Source organism: Sphaerodactylus townsendi, linkage group LG05 (genome assembly GCF_021028975.2).
Source record: "Sphaerodactylus townsendi isolate TG3544 linkage group LG05, MPM_Stown_v2.3, whole genome shotgun sequence".
NCBI lineage: Eukaryota > Metazoa > Chordata > Lepidosauria > Squamata > Sphaerodactylidae > Sphaerodactylus > Sphaerodactylus townsendi.
Window position 1 is genome coordinate 124,201,327 of NC_059429.1, and position 19,632 is coordinate 124,220,958.

Here is a 19,632-nt window from a genome sequence, read left to right on the forward strand (position 1 = left end):
GATGGTAACTTTTAAAAATCAATATAAAAAAGAAATATATGCAGGCAGATGCTGCTCTTTAATAGTGAACGACGAGCTTGTATTTTATTTTGCTGCTAGCTCTGCTATGTGTTGTTCAAATGGGAACATCGGTCCAGGCCCCTGTTTTGTTCTTCCAGCTGTTGCTGCCTGATTTGGACCCAAGTGGTTTCAAACTTTTGTCAGACCCAGCGGTGTGCCAAATTGAATCTTCCAGGGTGGGCAAATCCTGACCTAGAAGTTTTGGATGGATAATATTTTTTAAACTAGTTTCCATGATCATTATGTAGGTTGTCTTCCTTGTTTCAAGGGTGATTACAGCTGCAGGTATCACAACTCCCATGGGATACAGGGAAGAGATTTAAAAGAATGAGCACAGAAGGAAACTGTTATCACATGAGTTTCTATTCTGGAGGCATATATAGTTAAGGAAAAGACGGGACATGGAGAAACAGTCGGAAGAGACGCTTACATTTGGGACTTAAGCAACTTTCATCTCTCTCTTTCTTTGCCATCAAGTCATCTGACGAAGGCCCCTTCCGCACTGGCCAATAAACCCAGGCTGGGGACAAGAAAAACCCCATTCAAAGTGGGAACTTCACACGGCTACCACCCCCAAAGCGAGGCTGCCCCGTGTTATCTCCCCCGAAATGGGTTATTCGAAAATCATGCTATCTGTGATTTTTTTTTGTTTTACCACGGGTTGCAGCAGCTCGCAATCAAATGGCTGGCCAGGAAGCTGTTTAAGGGGAATGCTTCCTTACATTTTTAGAGGTCCCACCCAGTGGTGGGATCCAAAAATTTTAGTAACAGGTTCCCATGGTGGTGGGATTCAAACTGTGGCATAGCGCCAATGGGGCTGGGCGGGGCACAACGGGGGCAGGGCATTCCTGGGCGGGGCTGTGGCAAGGACACAGCTGCTGCACTGGCCCTTGGGCGGGAAACAAATGTACGCAGGCGCAGGCTGCCACGCATGCCGGTGCACCTCCTGCTAGACTGCTTCAAGTTCTGTGCGCTACTGCTGAGAGGAGGGGCATAACTAAGGCAAAAATCAAGTGGCAAAATCACCCATTAGTAACCCCCTCTCGGCACACACAATAATTAGTAACCTACTCTCGGGAACCTGTGAGAACCTGCTGGATCTTACCTCTGGTCCCACCTCACAGCTGCATAGCCACGCAGGGATATAGGACGTGAGCATGGCTCCAGGGGTCCATGCCTGCCTGCCTGTGTAGCTACGCAGCTGGGGGGTAGATTAAAAAAAGACATGCCTCAGTATGAAGGTGCGATGGCAACCCGCATTGTTTCCATGGGCTCCGTTCACTGGCTACACGGAGGCATGCAAGCAGGTAAACAGGAGCACGGGTTACTTTATCCCAACTGCAACCCGTTCTGCCTGTGCTGTGTGAAAGGGGCTTAGAGCAACCCCTTAGGGGTTGCAAGGTAAGAGATGTCCTGAGATAGTTGGCCCCTGGCTGCCTCTGTGTGACACCCCCGGTATTTCTTGGAGATCTTGCATCCAAATTCTTACCAGGACCTAGGCGGGGAGCGTGTGACTTCTGGTGGCAATTGGCATTTCACCCTGGTTGAGCCTCTGTGGGCTCCCAGGCTACACATTGCTGATAGGGGCTGTTTTTGCAGAGGAAGTTTTTCTTAGCTCTCTCGCCTCTCCAGATATTGGGGAGCTTCACATTTGAACAGGTGGACTGGAAGGGTCGAAATCTTAGACTTACTCGTTCTGAAAAAAAAAATCCAGATTCAGCAGTGTGAGTGAGCCGTTGCGCTCTTGGAAACAGCCTCGCCCTTATCTTTTTTAAAATTCTTGTTAGTCTTTCTTTTTGTTTTTAAATCTTTTTTTGTTTTTGATCTCTCTCTCTTTTTAATAACAAGAGGCTGAGAGTGTGTGGCTGGCTGAAGTTTCCATGGCAGAGTGCGAATTTGAACTTGGGTTTCTTAGATCCTCATACAATGCCTAAACCACTATTCCCCACTGGCTCTCATAAACTTTTCTTCTGGTTATCCTTTATTTCAAGGATCAGGAGTACAATCCAACCTCCTCCTCCTCCCCTGCCCCACCCAAAGGTACAAAAGAGACATTTGAGGACCTTCTCACAGACACATTGCAAGTAAGCCATGCCTGAATAGGGAAATGTGAGGAGGTTTCAGGACCACACTTGTGTCTTCATTTAGGCCATGTACACACTGGTGGTCTCCTTTGCATGGAGCATACACCACATCACCCCATATGTCCCTACATGGCCTCTCCGCTCGGTTGAGGCCAATCTATTGGTGGCCCCCGGCCCCTCAATGATGCGGCTGGCCTCCACGTGGGCCAGGGCCTTTACAGCTCTGGCCCCGGCCTGGTGGAACGCTCTTCCTCCAGCTGTCCGGGCCCTGCAGGACCTTGGCGAGTTCCGCCAGGCCTTTGGAGGGACCAGCCGCTGAAGGTGCCCCCCCCTTTTAGCTCTTAATATATAGGCTTTTTCCACCAAATGGGACTCGCCACTCCCTCCCTCCTGGGGAGGATTTAAAATTAGGGTTTGTCGGACGCCTCTTGTTATTTTTGCTGCTGTTTTTTAAAAGGTTTTAATTATATTTATATTTGCACTGAGATTTTATGTTGTACACCACCCAGAGCCCCTCGGGGATGGGGCGGTATAAAAGTCTAAATAATAAATAAATAATGTACATTATGTTTTCCCCTCTTCAGAACTCACTCCGCTGCAGATCATAGAAGCCCTGGGGGTTGGGGAAGCAGGCAAAGTGCACAGACCACTGTGCATTTTGCTTTTTTGAGTTTTCTGCTCCTTCTCAGACGTCCCCCACCCATGCAGGAGCAGTTCCACCCACTCACACCCCATCATTTCTGGGGAATCAATGGAACTACTTTCTAAACAATTTTAAAACTTTTTTTAAATTGTGAAAACAGCTTTTTAAAAAAAGAAACAGGTGGCAAACACCTGTTCGATCTGGAAGCTGGGGACAGGCAAAATGGCAGCTAGACTAGGCACAGCACCTCCTCATTTGTAAATGGAGAAACACAGGGAGACCCCACTGGAAGCACACAGCTAAGGAGCAGCAGTGGCGTAGGAGGTTAAGAGCTCGTGTATCTAATCTGGAGGAACTGGGTTTGATTCCCCGCTCTGCTGCCTGAGCTGTGGAGGCTTATCTGGGGAATTCAGATTAGCCTGTGCACTCCCACACACGCCAGCTGGGTGACCTTGGGCTAGTCACAGCTTCTCGGAGCTCTCTCAGCCCCACCTACCTCACAGGGTGTTTGTTGTGAGGGGGAAGGGCAAGGAGATTATAAACCCCTTTGAGTCTCCTGCAGGAGACAAAGGGGGGATATAAATCCAAACACCTCCTCCTCCTCCTCCTCCTCCTCTTCTTCTTCTACTCCTCCTCCTCCTCCTCCTCCTCCTCCTCCTCCTCCTCCTCCTCCTCTTCTTCTTCTTCTTCTTCTTCTTCTTCTTCTTCTTCTTCTTCTTCTTCTTCTTCTTCTTCTTCTATGCCACAAAGGGCCTTTCCACACAAATCTCCTAAAACATTTGTGAAACGTTTCCGCCTCCCATTTTTGCTTGCACTTTCTGAGAAGATGTTGGCCTCAAATCTACCTCTTTTCCATGCATCTTGACTTCTCATGTTGCTAAAAGGCAATGCCATGGGAAAGCTTGGCCTCTGCCCCATTTATTGGCCCTCCAGTTTTTCTACCTATGCAGATGTTGGTGTGCTAGTAAACAGAATGGTCTGTTTGCCTACCCTGGCTTTGACCACAGTACCACAATAGCTCTCCTGTGCGAAGGCCCCCTGTGCATACGGTATGGAAACCCATCAGCAGCTGCCATATTGGGGACTACAATTTTATTTTCCAAATAAATTTATTTCCAACCAAATATCACTGACATATACATCAATAATCAAGCTGTTTCACAACATAAATATATGACAATTTAACAATCCTTACTAAATATAGATTATTATGTTATAATATTAAAACTTTACATATTGTTATTAATCGCACAAATATTTACAAAAAAATCCTATTTACTATATCCACTACTATTCACTATCCATAACGATTCATAAACCTTCCGTAATACACTAGCAAGACAACTATCAGCAGACTAAGACAAGTTCAATGTCCCCCTTATTACACTAAGTAAGTAATATCCCCCCCCTTTGTTTCCTCCTGTAACATTGGTCATCCAGAAAATCATTTTTAGCTATTTATCACTAAGAGAACAATTGGGGCCATTCATTCACCCATTTCTTCCTGTATTTGTTTTTATACTTGATATAACGTTCAGTATGTAATGTAGTGATGTTTGATGTCATTTGTTTCCTTAAAGTAGACAAACCAAGGTTCCCATCTTTCTTTGTATTTTTCATAAGGTATTTTCCTTATCCTATGAGCTGTCCGATCCATACTAGAGAAATATTGGACCTTTTCCTTCCCGTCCTCCAGAGTTGGTACTACAGAGGGGACTACACTTTTAACCAATAGAGAGAAAAAGGAGCTTCAGGTCCACTTTCAAGACTCCACCCACAAAATCTCCAGGTATTTCTGAACCCAAAACCGTCAGCCCTATCTCGTACTCTTGTCGCCCTCACCACAATGATGCTAATCAAATGTGAAGCCCTTCCCCAGCTATGGTAATGTCACCAAACTATCAGGAAACACCTCACAAAACATCTCATTTGACCCTTATACCTGACTATGGATGAATGTCAGCTAGTCATGAGATTATTATTATTATTATTATTTATTTAATTTGTATACCGCCCAATCCCCGAAGGGCTCCGGGCGGTGAACAACATTCACTACAACATCAACAGGAGCGGTCGTACAAATATAAACACATAGGCTCCATCCCATAAAATAGCTTAAAACTCATAAAACAGCAAAAAACCATAATACATAATAAAAGGCGTCCGACCCCAATTTAAAACCTACCCCCATGGGGGGGGGGGATGGCAGGACCCCTCAATATGATGATGAGGGTATCTTGTGGTATTTCCCCACCGCTTTGCATTTAGGCATCCGAATGGTTCTAACTTTTAATTGTAACTCGACACTTAATGGAGATATGGGGAAAGGGGATTTCCCCCCCCCCCTCCGTTGAATACAACGCTGGCTGACAGACTGCTTGAGGAATGGAATGACACTTCACTTCTGTATCTGCCATCTATTTAAAACGGGAAAATGCATTTTTAGGTTTTTAAAAAGCTGAGTTAGAGAAACCCGTTTATGTAAAACGGAGTTATCCATAATTTATATTCCCAGTTCACAAAAACAAAACAGTGACAAGAAAGCCTGCTCAATTACCTTCCCCAAAGCCCTCATGTGCCACAGGCCCACATCTTTCTAGGCAGAGTTCCCCCCCCCCTCACTGTCACCCTCGTTCCTGAAATAAACTCACACAACTTTCTGACTTGCTGCTTAAGACTTATTCACGGTTGTGCACAGAGATAAAGATTTCTTCAATTAGCTAGGTGGGTGGGGGTGGTGGGGGCGGAAGGAAATTAATTGCTGCTTTTACTACCTGTTACCAAGCGGGCTTACTCGGGAACAAGTCTCCTCGGATTCAAAGGAGTTGATTTCGTAGGAATTGGGCCTTGAATCAAAGCCAAAATGGGAGCTCACTGATTGACTGTTGCTGGCCTGCTTTTTCAGAATCGGAGTTATCTTCCTGGTATATTTTGAGGGGTTTTTTTAGCATCCACAGGAGCCGGGCTATTTCTTTCCTGCCTTTCTTTATATCAGGCTGTCCTCCATCCCCTGCTGTTCAAGCTCCTCGTAGTCCCAGGAATAGCTTTTCTTTTCAGACGGTTCTTCACTGTAATGGTAGATTCTTCACCTCTTCGGCGTCCTCTGCTATGATTGCTCTCACCTTTTTGTTAATGAAATCACGTGCAGCAGCATCTAAAAGATGAATTCCAGTTCCATGAAGAAAAGGTCTCCTTCTTCCTATTTATTTGTTTCTGCCCTTTGAATTCCACATATATCTGTACTTTGAATTCGACATTTATTAGGTTTCAGCTTTAGATTAATCAACTGATTTTTGCGGGCTAACGAACAGAGGGCGTTTTTCCACTTACCAGCAGCCGCGCGCTACTGTAGCCAAGTAGTGCGGGGTCCCCCGGCACTCCCCACTACAGGGGTGGCGACAACGCAGCCATCCCCGATGCTGCTGCTGTCGCACCCACTCAGCGCGCGTCATTCCTGGTGCTCTTCAAAACGGCGCCTTTTGATGATCCTGCGCTGAGAGCAGCGTGCGGCATAGGGGGGTTGTGGCAAGTGGGGAAACACCCAGAGTCCAGCTATAAGCAGACACACTTTTAATCAATGGAAGTGTGTACATGTGGTGGGGATATTGTTGCCAGATCCCTACCAGAGGCAGAGGATTCCCCACTTTGGGACCCCCTCTCCCTGATGCCATTCAGCCAACCAGTAGGGAGACTTTCCAGCTGCAAACTGAGGCCTTAGCAGTGGTGGGATCCAAAAATTTTAGTAACAGGTTCCCATGGTGGTGGGATTCAAACTGTGGCATAGCGCCAATGGGGCTGGGTGGGGCACGACGGGGGCGTGGCCGGGCATTCCGGGGGCGGGGCATTCCTGGGCAGGGCTGTGGCAAGGACGCAGCCGCTGCGCCAATCCTTGGGCGGGAAACGAATGCACGCAGGCGCAGGCTGCCACGCACGCCAGTGCCCCTCCTGCTAGACTGCTTCAAGTTCTGCACACTACTGCTGAGAGGAGGGACGTAACTAAGCCAAAAATCACGTGGCAAAATCACCAATTAGTAACCCCCTCTCGGGACACACAAATAATTTGTAACCTACTCTCGGGAACCTGTGAGAACCTGCTGGATCCCACCTCTGGGCCTTAGTCTCTATTGCCATCAACATGTCAATGTCACTTTCGGTGCAGAAATGATACCATCACATCATCAGCAATGTGGGGTCACTGGCATTTGAATAAAAACTCTATGGTAAAAAGAGCTTCTGCCATAACATTTTTGCCCAAATACCAGTGTCCTCATGCCTTCCACAATGTCATGATTTCACTTCCAGTATGCACATCGTTGGCACATTCCTAGTGATTGAGGCCTAGGCCTCAGTTTGCTGCCATTAAGTCCCACCCCCATCCTTGCTGATTGACAGGGAATACCTGGCAACCCTTAGGTGGGTACAATACTGTTAGTTTCTATGCTTAGGGCTGAACTGAAATGTCTTTCCCTACTCTTGTGTGCTAGTTCAGTGGGCCAAAATGTATCTCCCATTTTGGACACTTCTTGAAAGCACATTTGTATCATTTTGTAATGATGACCTTGTTAAACCAAAATCTAAGTTGCCTTCTTTTTTCTGAGCACCATCTGCCCATGTAAACAAAACCCTTGTACAGTTTCTTGTTGCCAACATTGTGACAATTGGCATGATGTCAACAGGGCAGAGTTTGGAGAATATATGGTATTACTTCTAAATAAACTGCTAGCTTACTCCTAGTCTCTATGATCTTTACCATAAAGACTATGGGGAATGCCTAGAATGTCACTCTACAAAAGCATTTTAACAGTTCCAAAATTAATGAAATCCACTTTATCCCATCAGCTTAATGAGTCATGCCCATTTTGAGGTGCAGGAGCAAGCAACTAGAAGAAAAGATCACCGGGTTGAAACGATGCAAATACGATGGATATTTTTGAAGTGAATTAGAAAATATTTGGTAGAGTTCCAACAATGAGAGAGAGTGATTAAAGACTGACTTGCCTTCAAAAAAAAAATGAATAGTGGTTCTGTATGCTAAATTGTGAGCTATGTTACATTTTCTTCAGTATGTGCTAATTGCTCCAGTGTTGTCGTTTCTATAAACTAATTTAAATTTAATCAATCAATACTAAAGCAGATGATTCATCAACTAAAATTGTTTTAACAGCTGACAGCACCTTCTAATAGCATCATCTTCTGAATTTTCTGTGCTGGCAATACTTAGCAGGTTGGACCTGGAAAAACGATGGCACTACCCAAACTTTCAGTCTTTATTTAAAGAATTAACTTTATTTGTATAGGTAGTCATTTGAAAGAAAAAGCATATAGTTGCACAAAAATTATCTAACAACTCCAGAGCGGATGAGCAAGAAGCACATTCGGCTTCCCTAGGCCTCATTTTTTTAAATGGTAAATTAAGTGGTAGGCAGAATAATGTTAACAGTATCAGATTTCTGTTCCACTCCACAGTTAGTGTAACCCCTATGTTCAGAATGGGTTGACCCAGAAAGGGGTGGAGACTCAAAGCAGCAGAAGGCTGCAAAAACTGGTGAAGTTGGAGGAAGCAAGGCTACCAGGCTGGGACCTTGATTTAATTCTTTATAAGCTCTTAACACATTGTTTAAAGTAACTGCAAAGTTGTTGGGAACTAGTGGGAAGGGAGTTGTTTATTTTTGCTATATTTGTAAATGTTAGAATTTATTGTTTCAGGGCTTGCTATGTATGTAATTGATGGGAGTTCGTTTGGGGACCTTCATCATCTTGGATCCCATTCACCAAGCCTCTGAAGTCTTCATGAGCCAACCACCAGCAGGAAGAATTGGACTTGGCATTTATCAGTAGATTGTCAAGATAAGGACTTGAAATGCAACCTAGAAGGACTGTAAATTGTTAATGTTAAATGTTAATGTTAAAAGTGTTATTTGTTAAGGAAGTAAACCATTTTGTTTTAAAATTTAGTTCTTTGCAACTCCTTCCAAGTTCTGCCCCACAGAACCCACAGTTAGAGTTTACATTAGCTCCACTCTTTTCCAGCCCCTTGTAGCATCTCTCACGGAAATCATCTTCCTGTTTCAACTAGAGCTGCTAACACCAACATGGGAAAGCCTGGAGATTTAGAGGTGGAGCCTTTGAAGGCCGTGGCTTGCAAATGGGAGGAACCTCAGTAGGGTACGTCACAGGCCTTTTGTGCACTTGCTGGTTGCAGTGTGGCTGTTTGCTTTGCAGTGTGGTTTTCCCGTGGTTTCCTGTTTACAGAGGAAGTTCCCTCTGCGAAGTGTCCCTGTATATACTGATCTGACATTTGGCCCACCCAGTGGCTTCCTTTTTCTTTTTGTGCAACATCCCTTTGGGGTGGTTAGCTGCTGCCTTTTTTGGGGCAGGGGTGTACCTGCTTGGGTCCACCAATAATGCAATAAACCATGTCAATTTTATTGATCTACTGTTCCATCAATCAACCTGCAGGACAGAAAAAAACCCCAGACCTTTCAATCCTGGCTGGAAGATCGGTTGTGTGGGAGAAGGAAGGCAGGGAGAAATTGGAGAACTCAAAGGAAGCTTAACACATCCTAATTCCCTCCATCTTCCCTGAAAAGAAGAGGAACAGTCACGCTTTGCCCAGTAATTCCAGGGGATCTCCAGCAGACCCTACTTGAAAGGTGAGAACCATTGGTGGGATCCAAAAAATTTAGTAACAGGTTCCCATGGTGGTGAGATTCAAACTGTGGCGTAGCACCAATGGGGCTGGGCAGGGCACAACGTGGGCGTGGCTGGGCATTCCGGGGCGGGGCATTCCTGGGCGGGGCTGTGGCAAGGATGCAGCCGCTTCGCCGGTCCTTGGGTGAAAAACAAATGCACGCAGGCGCAGGCTGCCACGCACGCCGGTGCACTTCCTGCTAGACTGCTTCAAGTTTTGCGCTCTACTGCTGAGAGGAGGGGCGTAACTAAGGCAAAAATCACCAATTAGTAACCCCCTCTCAGCACACACAAATAATTAGTAACCTACTCTCGGGAACCTGTGAGAACCTGCTGGATTCCACCTCTGGTGAGAACCTCTTATTAGCTCCTGCTACTATGCAGTCTATCCTGTAGGGATCATAACAACTGATTGCGTTATTAGTCTTGCAGGGTTATGGGCAGACCAGGTGTGATGGTGTAAGAAGGCACACAAATACACCAAAGTGGTAAAAGTCTCCACTCAAAAACCTTAGCAAACCACCTCTGCTTAATCACTTGCCTTGAGAACCCTATGGGGTTGCCATCAGACAGCTGTGACTTGACCGCATTTTACATACACAAGCTGCAGGTATTTTCTTGAAGATGGGAGGGAGGTGAACGGGGGTTTACTGTATATTCTGCCTTATTTTCATCTTGGAATTGCACACTACCTTGAGCCACAAGGTAAAGGCAGGCCATCAATATTTTAATGTATCAATAAATAAAATACCATGCCATGCACAGACGTATCCCCCTCTTAGTGCATGCTGCTTTTTGCAAATTTCACCCTGAATATTTCACCCAGAGTGGTCCTTTCAGCCTTGATGAGGATTCACGCCCCCTTCTTGTTGAAACCTTTGACAGCCATGCATCGTGCCCTGCACTCGGAAACGGCACCCTGAAACAAAGGCTGCTGCCTGGAAGTTTACTTGTTGTTGTCTATTATTTAATAGAGAAGGAAACCAAGCAAGCCCCTTTCCCGGTGCCTCCCTCCCTCCCAACTGCATATTGACTTTGCATTTCTTCTTCTTTGTGTTTTGATCTCTCTACTCCTCATTCCTCCAGCGCCTTGCCCTCCGGCCTTCTACACTGCAGAACCTTTAAATATAGTCGAATCAGATGACTTCTCATGCTGTTTCCACCGGGGAGGATTATACCTGTGAAGACTCTGATCCTGATTTCTTGTTCCCCCAGAGGCACGAGTAGCGGTTAAAATCCTCAGTGCTGAACATTTAGAATTTTATTTTGTTTTATTTTTTTATTTTTTTAAAAAAGCAGACACTCTGCCGAATGCCTGATGGAAAACCAGTACAGAACAGTTTGCACGATATTTAAATTGGCGGTGCCTGAGGGTAACGATCCAACCTTTTGCCAGAGACGTGTGCTCCTGATTAGGGAGAAATAGACTACATTTCAGTTGACCTTCTGCCCTTTCTACTCTCGAAATACCTTAATTCCAGCCAATTTACATGCTGCAATTCCACAGAGTCTGGCATCAGTCATCACAATATTTGCTGTAACAGCAAATGGTAATCCAGCTGCTTTGGTGCTCCTTGACAAACATGAACACACATGAAGAGGAGGAGTGGGGAAACAAATCAAGTTCTCCAGATTAGTGTTTTCCACTAGTAACCACTATGCCACAGTGGCTCTTACATTGACTGAGCCACAGTATACCCTATAATATATAGGGAACTGCCTATTTTGTTGTGAGAGAGTGCTTTTTGAGCAGCAATGAGCAGCAGTGGCATATTGGTTAAGAGCAGGTGTACTATAATCTGGAGGAACCGTGTTTGATTCCCCGCTCTGCTGCTTGGGCTGTGGAGGCTTATCTGGGGAATTCAGATTAGCCTGTGCACTCCAACACATGCCAGCTGGGTGACCTTGGGCTAGTCACAGTTCTTCTGAGCTCTCTCAGCCCCACCATCTCACAGGGCTTTTGCTGTGACAGGAGAAGGGAAAGGAGTTTGTAAGCCCCCTTGAGTCTCCTTACAGGAGAAAAAGAGGGATATAAACCCAACTCTTCTTTTTTTTCTACTATGGATCAGCTCATGTTGTGAATAGAAAGTATTCTAGCTTCCAGCAATGAGCACTTCTCAAGAAGAAGAAGAAGAAGAAGAAGAAGAAGAAGAAGAAGAAGAAGAAGAAGAAGAAGAAGAAGAAGAAGAAGAAGAAGAAGAGGAAGAGTTTGGATTTATATCCCCCCTTTCTCTCCTGTAGGAGACTCAAAGGGGCTTACAATCTCCTTGCCCTTCCCCCCTCACAACAAAAACCCTGTGAGGTGGGTGGGGCTGAGAGAGCTCTGAGAAGCTGTGACTAGCCCAAGGTCACCCAGCTGGCGTGTGTGGGAGTGCACAGGCTAATCTGAATCCCCCAGATAAACCTCCACAGCTCAGGCGGCAGAGCGGGGAATCAAACCTGGTTCCTCCAGATTAGATACACGAGCTCTTAACCTCCTATGCCACTGCTGCTCCAAGAGGGTTGGAGATGAGGTGCCCTTACTGGAGGATGTCATTGGGTGGCAACAGAAAGGCTGGGCTACAGCAGCAGCACCATGCAGATATCCGGCTATTGATTGGACAGAGGACACAAATATGGCAGCACACGATGACAACGATTTCTTGCACGAGCTTTTGCTATCTATTCAGTAGCTGCCTGTCTGTAGTGTGCTAGTCACAACCTCCTGATGCCCTGCAATAAGGATACCTCATGCCCTTCTCCGTTTATATTCCCTGAAACCGGCTGACTTTTGAGATGCTTCTGTTAGGGGCAGAGAGTTCTTCCAGACCTGTCCTCATAAGACCAGCCATCATTGATTTTTTACTTCACACATTGCACATGTGACAAACAAATGCTTAGAAACATGTACAATATCTAAGGATGCCAAGCAACCCACCAGAATCCCTGCTAGATTTAGGGGTGGGACGATCAGTGACGGTGATCTTTTGTGAGGTGTAATGCCATAAAATATGATGTGTTTTATCTCATTGAGTTTTTCATATGCATGATATGCCAATAAAGGTCTATCATATTGTATCGTAACGCCAATTCTGCTCCAAAACATGTACCATGGGAACTGTCAGAAAATTACCCAGTGCACTAATGTCATGTCACCTTCAGATTTTTTTTTTTTTGGGGGGGGGGGGGATGTGATATCACACAATGTGACTTCTACCCTTGGACTTTTCTCCAGCCAAGCTGGAGAGGGAGAAAGAGAGAGAAAAAGTCCGCTAGTGGAAGCTCTACCATTGTAGGTCGATTCCCCACTTACCATCTGCTGCGTGCTACTCTTGCAAAGTAGTGCGGGGTCCAGCGGCACTCCCCACTACAGCGGCAGTGACAACGCAGCCGCCCCGACTCTGCCGCTCTCGTGCCCCCTCAGCGCGTGTCATTTCTGGCGCTCCTCAAAACGGCGCCTTTTGGCAGGGCAGTGGGGAAGCCCGGGGAACATGACCCCCGCGCCAGAAATGACGCGTGCTGAGAGTAGCGCGCAGCGAGCGGTAAGGGGGGAATCGACCATAATCTGGTAAATCATAAGCCCAGTAATATCCTGCAGATAAACCTTTCATGGAGGTAAGTTAGTTGGCAATTCCCTTTGGCATGTGTCATTCAGAGTCAAGCCCAGGTTTGTTTCTAAATCTTGTATGAACTGAAGGTTTCCTGTGGGGAAAGTTTGCATTTCTCGGTTCTGCGGTTTCAACTCCCAAAGCCCTGTATGAATGTATGTCATTCATGCTTTGCTTAAATGTCTTTGATTCCATGGATTTCCAGGAAAGGATGGGATTTCCATCCATGTAGTGAGATTTCTAATCATTACAACCTTCTCCCAATACAGACCAAAAGGCATTGTGGGATGCTGCTCCAGGATAAAAAGGAGAAGTCAGTGGAAAGAAATGAACCTACAACACCATCAGCAAAGCGTTGACAGCAAAATGAAATGTAGATATGGCCAAGAAAAGAAACGAAATAGGGAATGTATTGTCGAAGGCTTTCACGGCCGGAATCACTTGGGTGCTGTGTGGTTTCCGGGCTGTATGGCCGTGTTCTAGCAGCATTCTCTCCTGACGTTTCGCCTGCATCTGTGGCTGGCATCTTCAGAGGATCTGACCTCACAGTATATATACTCCACTTGCTTTCCATTCCTACTATCAGATCCTCTGAAGATGCCAGCCACAGATGCAGGCGAAACGTCAGGAGAGAATGCTGCTAGAACACGGCCATACAGCCCGGAAACCACACAGCACCCAAGAAATAGGGAATGTTCACGGAGTTCTAGAATGGCAGATACTTACTAAACATTTTGATGTTCCAAAGAAGATTAGGATTTTTTAAAAAGCCAGTTACTGTGACAATTTTGGATTATATATAGATGTGCACCACCTCTACAAATTCTATATAAGTATGAGAAGAGGGCAGCCTCCTTTCCCCATATGTTCAGACCATAATATAGTTAGACTATAGGAGCTCTCACATTTCACTCTGTGCTACCCACTGAAGCTAAAACTGAATAATTGAATGTTACTCCAAGCTCCAAAGTTCCATCTTGCTTTCAGAGATGTACGGAGGAGTGCCAGTGTGGGGTACTGGTTAACAGTGTTGGACTATTTATTTTTAAAATCCCATATATATGCCGCCCCCCGCAAGGGGCGGGATACAAGGCTTACAGTAATCCATAACATATAAAATTCAAATAAACAATTAAAACAATTAAAAGAGTTATAATAATTAAAATCCAATGTCATCTAATTAAAATATATTTCAATTTAACATCAACTAAAACTTTAAAAAACTTCAAACAGAGTTAAAAAGACTAGTATCTGGACGACTCAAGTTCAAATCTGTGCGATGGAAGCTTGCTGGGTAGCCTTGGAACTTTCTCAGTCTAACCAACCTTGTAGAGTTGTTGTGAGGATAAAATGGTGGAGAGGCAAACAGTGCCATGGGGAGATAGGCAGAGTATAAATGAATTTATGGAGAAGTCGTCGATCTATGGCTACCAATCTTGATCCTCCTTGATCTGAGATTGCAAATGCCCTAGCAGACCAGGTGCTCGGGAGCAGCAGCAGCAGCAGCAGCAGCAGCAGCAGCAGCAGCAGCAGCAGAAGGCCGTTGCTTTCACCTTCTGCCTGTGAGCTCCCAAAGGCACCTGGTGGGCCACTGCGAGTAGCCGAGTGCTGGACTAGATGGACTCTGGTCTGATCCAGCAGGCTCGTTCTTATGTTCTTAATTAGATAAATAGAAATAAATATTTTAGTAACCAACATATTTTGATGCTTTTCAAGCTAAAGTTTTTTATTATTATTCTAGAGCATCGCAAGCCCATGAACAGTGCAACTAAACTTATTACAGTGATAATGTCAGTGTCTCTAGCTTGAGTACCTTTAAAAAAAAAAGATTCAACAGCTTTATAGAAGACCATAGAATCATTGGCTCCTTCCGCACATGCAGAATAATGCACTTTCAAACTGCTTTCAGTGCTCTTTGAAGCTGTGCAGAATAGCAAAATCCACTTGCAAACAGTTGTGAAAGTGGTTTGTGTGTGCGGAAGGGGCCATAGTGTTGGAAGGGGCCATACTGGCAATTCAACCACCTGCTCAATGCAGGATCAGCCTAAAGCATCCTTGACAAGTGTTTCTCCAGCCATTGCTTGAAGACTACCAGTGAAGGGGAGCTCAGCACCTCCCTAGGCAGCCCATTTCATTGCTGAACTATTCTTATTGTACAACATTTCTTCTGAATATCCAGCCAGTTCCTTTCTATCCATAATTTATACCAATTATTGCAAGTTATATCTTCTGCTACCATCAGGGACTACTCCCTACCCTCCTCTAGCTGGCAGCCTTTCAAATACTTAAAGAGAGCAATGATGCCTTTCCTAAATCTCCTCTTTTCCAGACTGAGCATTCTCAAGGCCCTCAGTCTTTCCTCGTAGGTCTCCAGCCCCCCTCCTCCTCCTCAATCCTCTCTGCATCTGTTCCATTCTGTGAGGCCTCCAGAACTGCACACAGTACTCCAGGTGAGGCGTGACCAATGCAGTGAACAGTGGGACTATGATTTCTTGCAATTTGGATGTTATGCCTCTGTTGATATGTAACCTCCTTCTGTGGGTTCAGTGGGGCAGAACCTGGAATGAGTTGCAAAGAACCAAATTTAAACAACAAAATGGTTTACTTTTCTTTACAATTAACACTTTTAAAACATCAACATTTAACGTTACAATTCAAGGTCCTGTTCAGGTTGCATTTCAAGTCCTTCTATTTACAGTCTACTGATATTGCCAAGTCCAAATCTTCTTTGCAAGTTGGCTGGCTCCTGAAGACTCCAAGGGCTTGATGAACAGGTTGAAACATGATGAAGGTCTCCAGGAGAACTCTCACCCATTACAACCACAAAAGAAAACCCTGAAACAATAAACTCCAACATTTACAACATAGCAAAAACAACAACTACCTTCCCAGTAGTTCCCAACAATATTGCAAATTACCTTAACAAGGTGTTAAGGGCTTATAGAAATCAAGGTCCGAGTCTGGTACCCTTGTCTTCTCCAAAGAGCTCTGAGTTCTGCAGCATTCTGCTTCCCTTCAGACTCCACCCCTTTCTGGGTCAACCCATTCTGGGCCAACCCATTCTGGGCATGGGGGTTACAGATACACCCTATGATTGCATTAGCTTTTTTTGCCACTTCATCACACTGACTGCTTATATTTAGCTAACAGTCCACTGGTACCCCTAGATCAGTGGTTCTCAACCTGTGGGTCGCGACCCCTTTGGGGGTCGTACGACCCTTTCACAGGGGTCGCCTAAGACTCTCTGCATCAGTGTTCTCCATCTGTAACCAGGGCTCATTCCGCACATGCAGAATAATGCACTTTCAAACTGCTTTCAGTGCTCTTTGAAGCTGTGCAGAATAGCAAAATCCACTTGCAAACAGTTGTGAAAGTGGTTTGAAAATGCATTATTTTGCATGTGTGGAAGGGGCCATGGATAAATGTTAGGGTTGGAGGTCACCACAACATGAGGAGCTGTATTAAAGGGTCGCGGCATTAGGAAGGTTGAGAACCACTGCCCTAGATCTTGTTCAAGCACACTGTTACCCGGAATTATATCCCTCATCCAGTATGCATGTTCCTTATTTTTTTCACCCAGTTGTAGAATTTGGCACTTATCCTTGTTGAATTGCATGATGTTCACATCCATCCACTTTTTCAGTGGGATCGAATCTTATTGAATTCTATATCCATCTTCAGGTGTATTTGCTACTCCTCCCAATTTGGTGTTATCTGGAAAGTTAAGGAATTGTCCCTCCACCCCCTCATCCAGAAAATTTATAAAAATGTTGAAAAGTACTGGAGCCGGAACTGAGCTTTGTAATTTGTGTGTTAACTAGCTAGTTCGGATAATTTCTTGGATTAGGGTTTTTTGGCATTAACCTCCTCTGGTCTTATGGAACATCTCCTGTCCTCCAAGAGGTCTGGAAGATATCTGGAACTCTACCAGCTTTCGAGAGACTTCTTTGATCACTATATTGTCCAAGGCTTTCACAGCTGGGAACCAGTTGATTCATTGTAGTCTGGAAATCTTACAATAGTTCTTTGTTTTCTTGAGCAATTCTTTGAACACTTTTGGGTACACCCTTCCGGCCCAGGGAATTTGTACTCATCCAGTGCAGTCAGGTGTCTCTCAAGAAGAAGAAGAAGGAGAAGGAGGAGGAGGAGGAGAAGGAGGAGGAGGAGGAGGAGGAGAAGAAGAGGAGGAGGAGGAGGAGGAGTATTTTGGATTTATATCCCCCCTTTCTCTCCTGTAGGAGACTCAAAGGGGATTGTAAGCCTTGCCCTTCCCCCCTCACAACAAACACCCTGTGAGGTAGGTGGGGCTGAGAGAGCTCTGAGAAGCTGTGACTAGCCCAAGGTCACCCAGCTGATGTGTGTGGGAGTGCCCAGGCTAATCTGAAATCCCCAGATAAGCCTCCACAGCTCAAGTGGCAGAGCAGGGAAACAAACCCAGTTCCTTCAGATTAGAGTGCACCTGCTCTTAACCACTACGCCACTGCTGCTCCAACAACTTGTCTGTTCTTGTCAGTGAGCATCCTGGATGACATGCCTTTCCTTCTACCATCTCTGGATGATCTTGTTCTCTTCTTCGGGGAATTTACTGAGGCAAAAGAGGCATTGTGCCTTTCAGCTTACTCTCCATTTCTCCATTTACACCCAACAGTGAGCCTATTGCCTCTTTTACTCTGTGTTTGTTCTTGACATATTACTGAAGAAGCTCTTCTTGCTGTAGTGAGCCTCTCTGCCCATCCTCAGCTCACTGTGAGCTTTGGCTTATCTGATGGCTGACCTACAGTGCCGAGCAACCAACCATCTGATATTGTTCTTTAGAGGCATATCCTTCCCTTCGTTTCATGAACATTTTGTTTTCTTCCTTAGCTTATCGTGGAATTCTCTGTTCATCCATATTGACTTTTCGGATCATCTGCTCTGTTTCATCTTCCCAGAATAACGATGGCTTCAGCTTGCAAGACCTCTTCTTTTAGGAAGGCCCACTCTGCACTTGCTCATTTCCCTTCCAGCAGTCAACATGCCTCTAGGAGCAGCAGTGGCGTTGTGGTTAACAGCAGGTGCACTCTAATCTGGAGAACCGGGTTTGATTCCCCGCTCTGCCACTTGAGTTGTGGAGGCTTGTCTGGTGAACCAAATTAGCTTGTGCACTCCAACACATGCCAGCTGGGTGACCTTGGGCGAGTCACAGCTCTTCGGAGCTCTGTCAGCCCCACCCACTTCACAGGGTGTTTGTTGTGGGGGATGGGGAAGGCAAAGGAGATTTGAAACCCCTTAGTCTCCTTACAGGAGAGAAAGGGCAGTATAAAAGGGTGGTTTAAATCCAAACTCCTCTTCTCTTCTAAGTTAAAATATGCCCTACAAAAATCTCACTTACATGTCTGGCTATGAATTTCTTTGCCCCGCCCCGCCCCCCGCCCACTCCCGCAGCAAAATAAATTCCAAGAGGACATGATAATTTGTCCCTAAGATCCCCACCTTATTTATCCTATCTACCAACACTTAAAGGTACAGTTAGTCCCCTGGGCAAGGGTCAGGTCATTACTGACCAGCGTGGTGACATCACCACGTGACATTTACTAGGCAGACTTTGTTTACAGGGTGGTTTGTCGTTGCCTTCCCCAGTCATCTACACTTTATCCCCAGTGGCACTCATTTTACCAACCTCAGAAGGATGGAAGGCTGAGTCAACATTGAACTGACTACCTGAAACTGTGACCAGAGCTTTGCAAATTATCACTAAGTGCCGCACAGCTCCTCACTCTTACCAACTTCTGTCTGTGGCTTAATATTAAGTTGAAAATAGCTGATTCTCTCCTAAAATCCTCCACCATTTGAAAAAATAAGTTGTCAGCTGGACAAGTCAGGAAGTTGTGTGATTCTGAGTAATTACCAGTATATGTCTCCCAGCACGTATTAGGGAAGTTGAAGTCACCCATAACATGTGTGTATAAAGTGCCATCATGCCACAGCTGACTTAGGGCAACCCCCATAGTGGTTTTAAGGCAAGAGACATTCAGAGGCAGTTTGCCATTGCCTGCCTCTGCATAGCTTCCTTGGTGATCCACTAGCCAGAAATATGCACAAGATGGGTCTATCAGCTGCTGTGAATCCTGATACCCACATGAAGCTCCAGTGATGAAGGGAAGGGAAACGACACCAAGGCATGAGCTGCCTGTGCGCCCCCTCCCGCCCCCACTCTGTCCCGCCTCCAAAACACCCCTGGCCCTGCCCCTGCCCCCGACACGTGATGGCAATGGCAGCACCCGAGAGACAAGCTGCCCTGGATGTCCCCATTGCCGCTACACGTCTGTGAAGCTCTCATGTGCAGAAATAGTACAGCTTTGAAACCAAATACCAGGGCCAAGCATGAAATACCATGAAAGGATCTCCAACCTAGCAAGTGTTATAAAACCTCTGCTTGCCTAAATGGAACAGAAGATGCTTTCCCAAACTTCTCATGCTCTTTTCTGCTGCTGTTGAAACATTGGATTAAGCCAGTGATTTTTACACTTTCTACTTTCTGGGAGCCTTTTCCACACTGATTTGTCTGCTGAGGAACTCCTGCAGAATC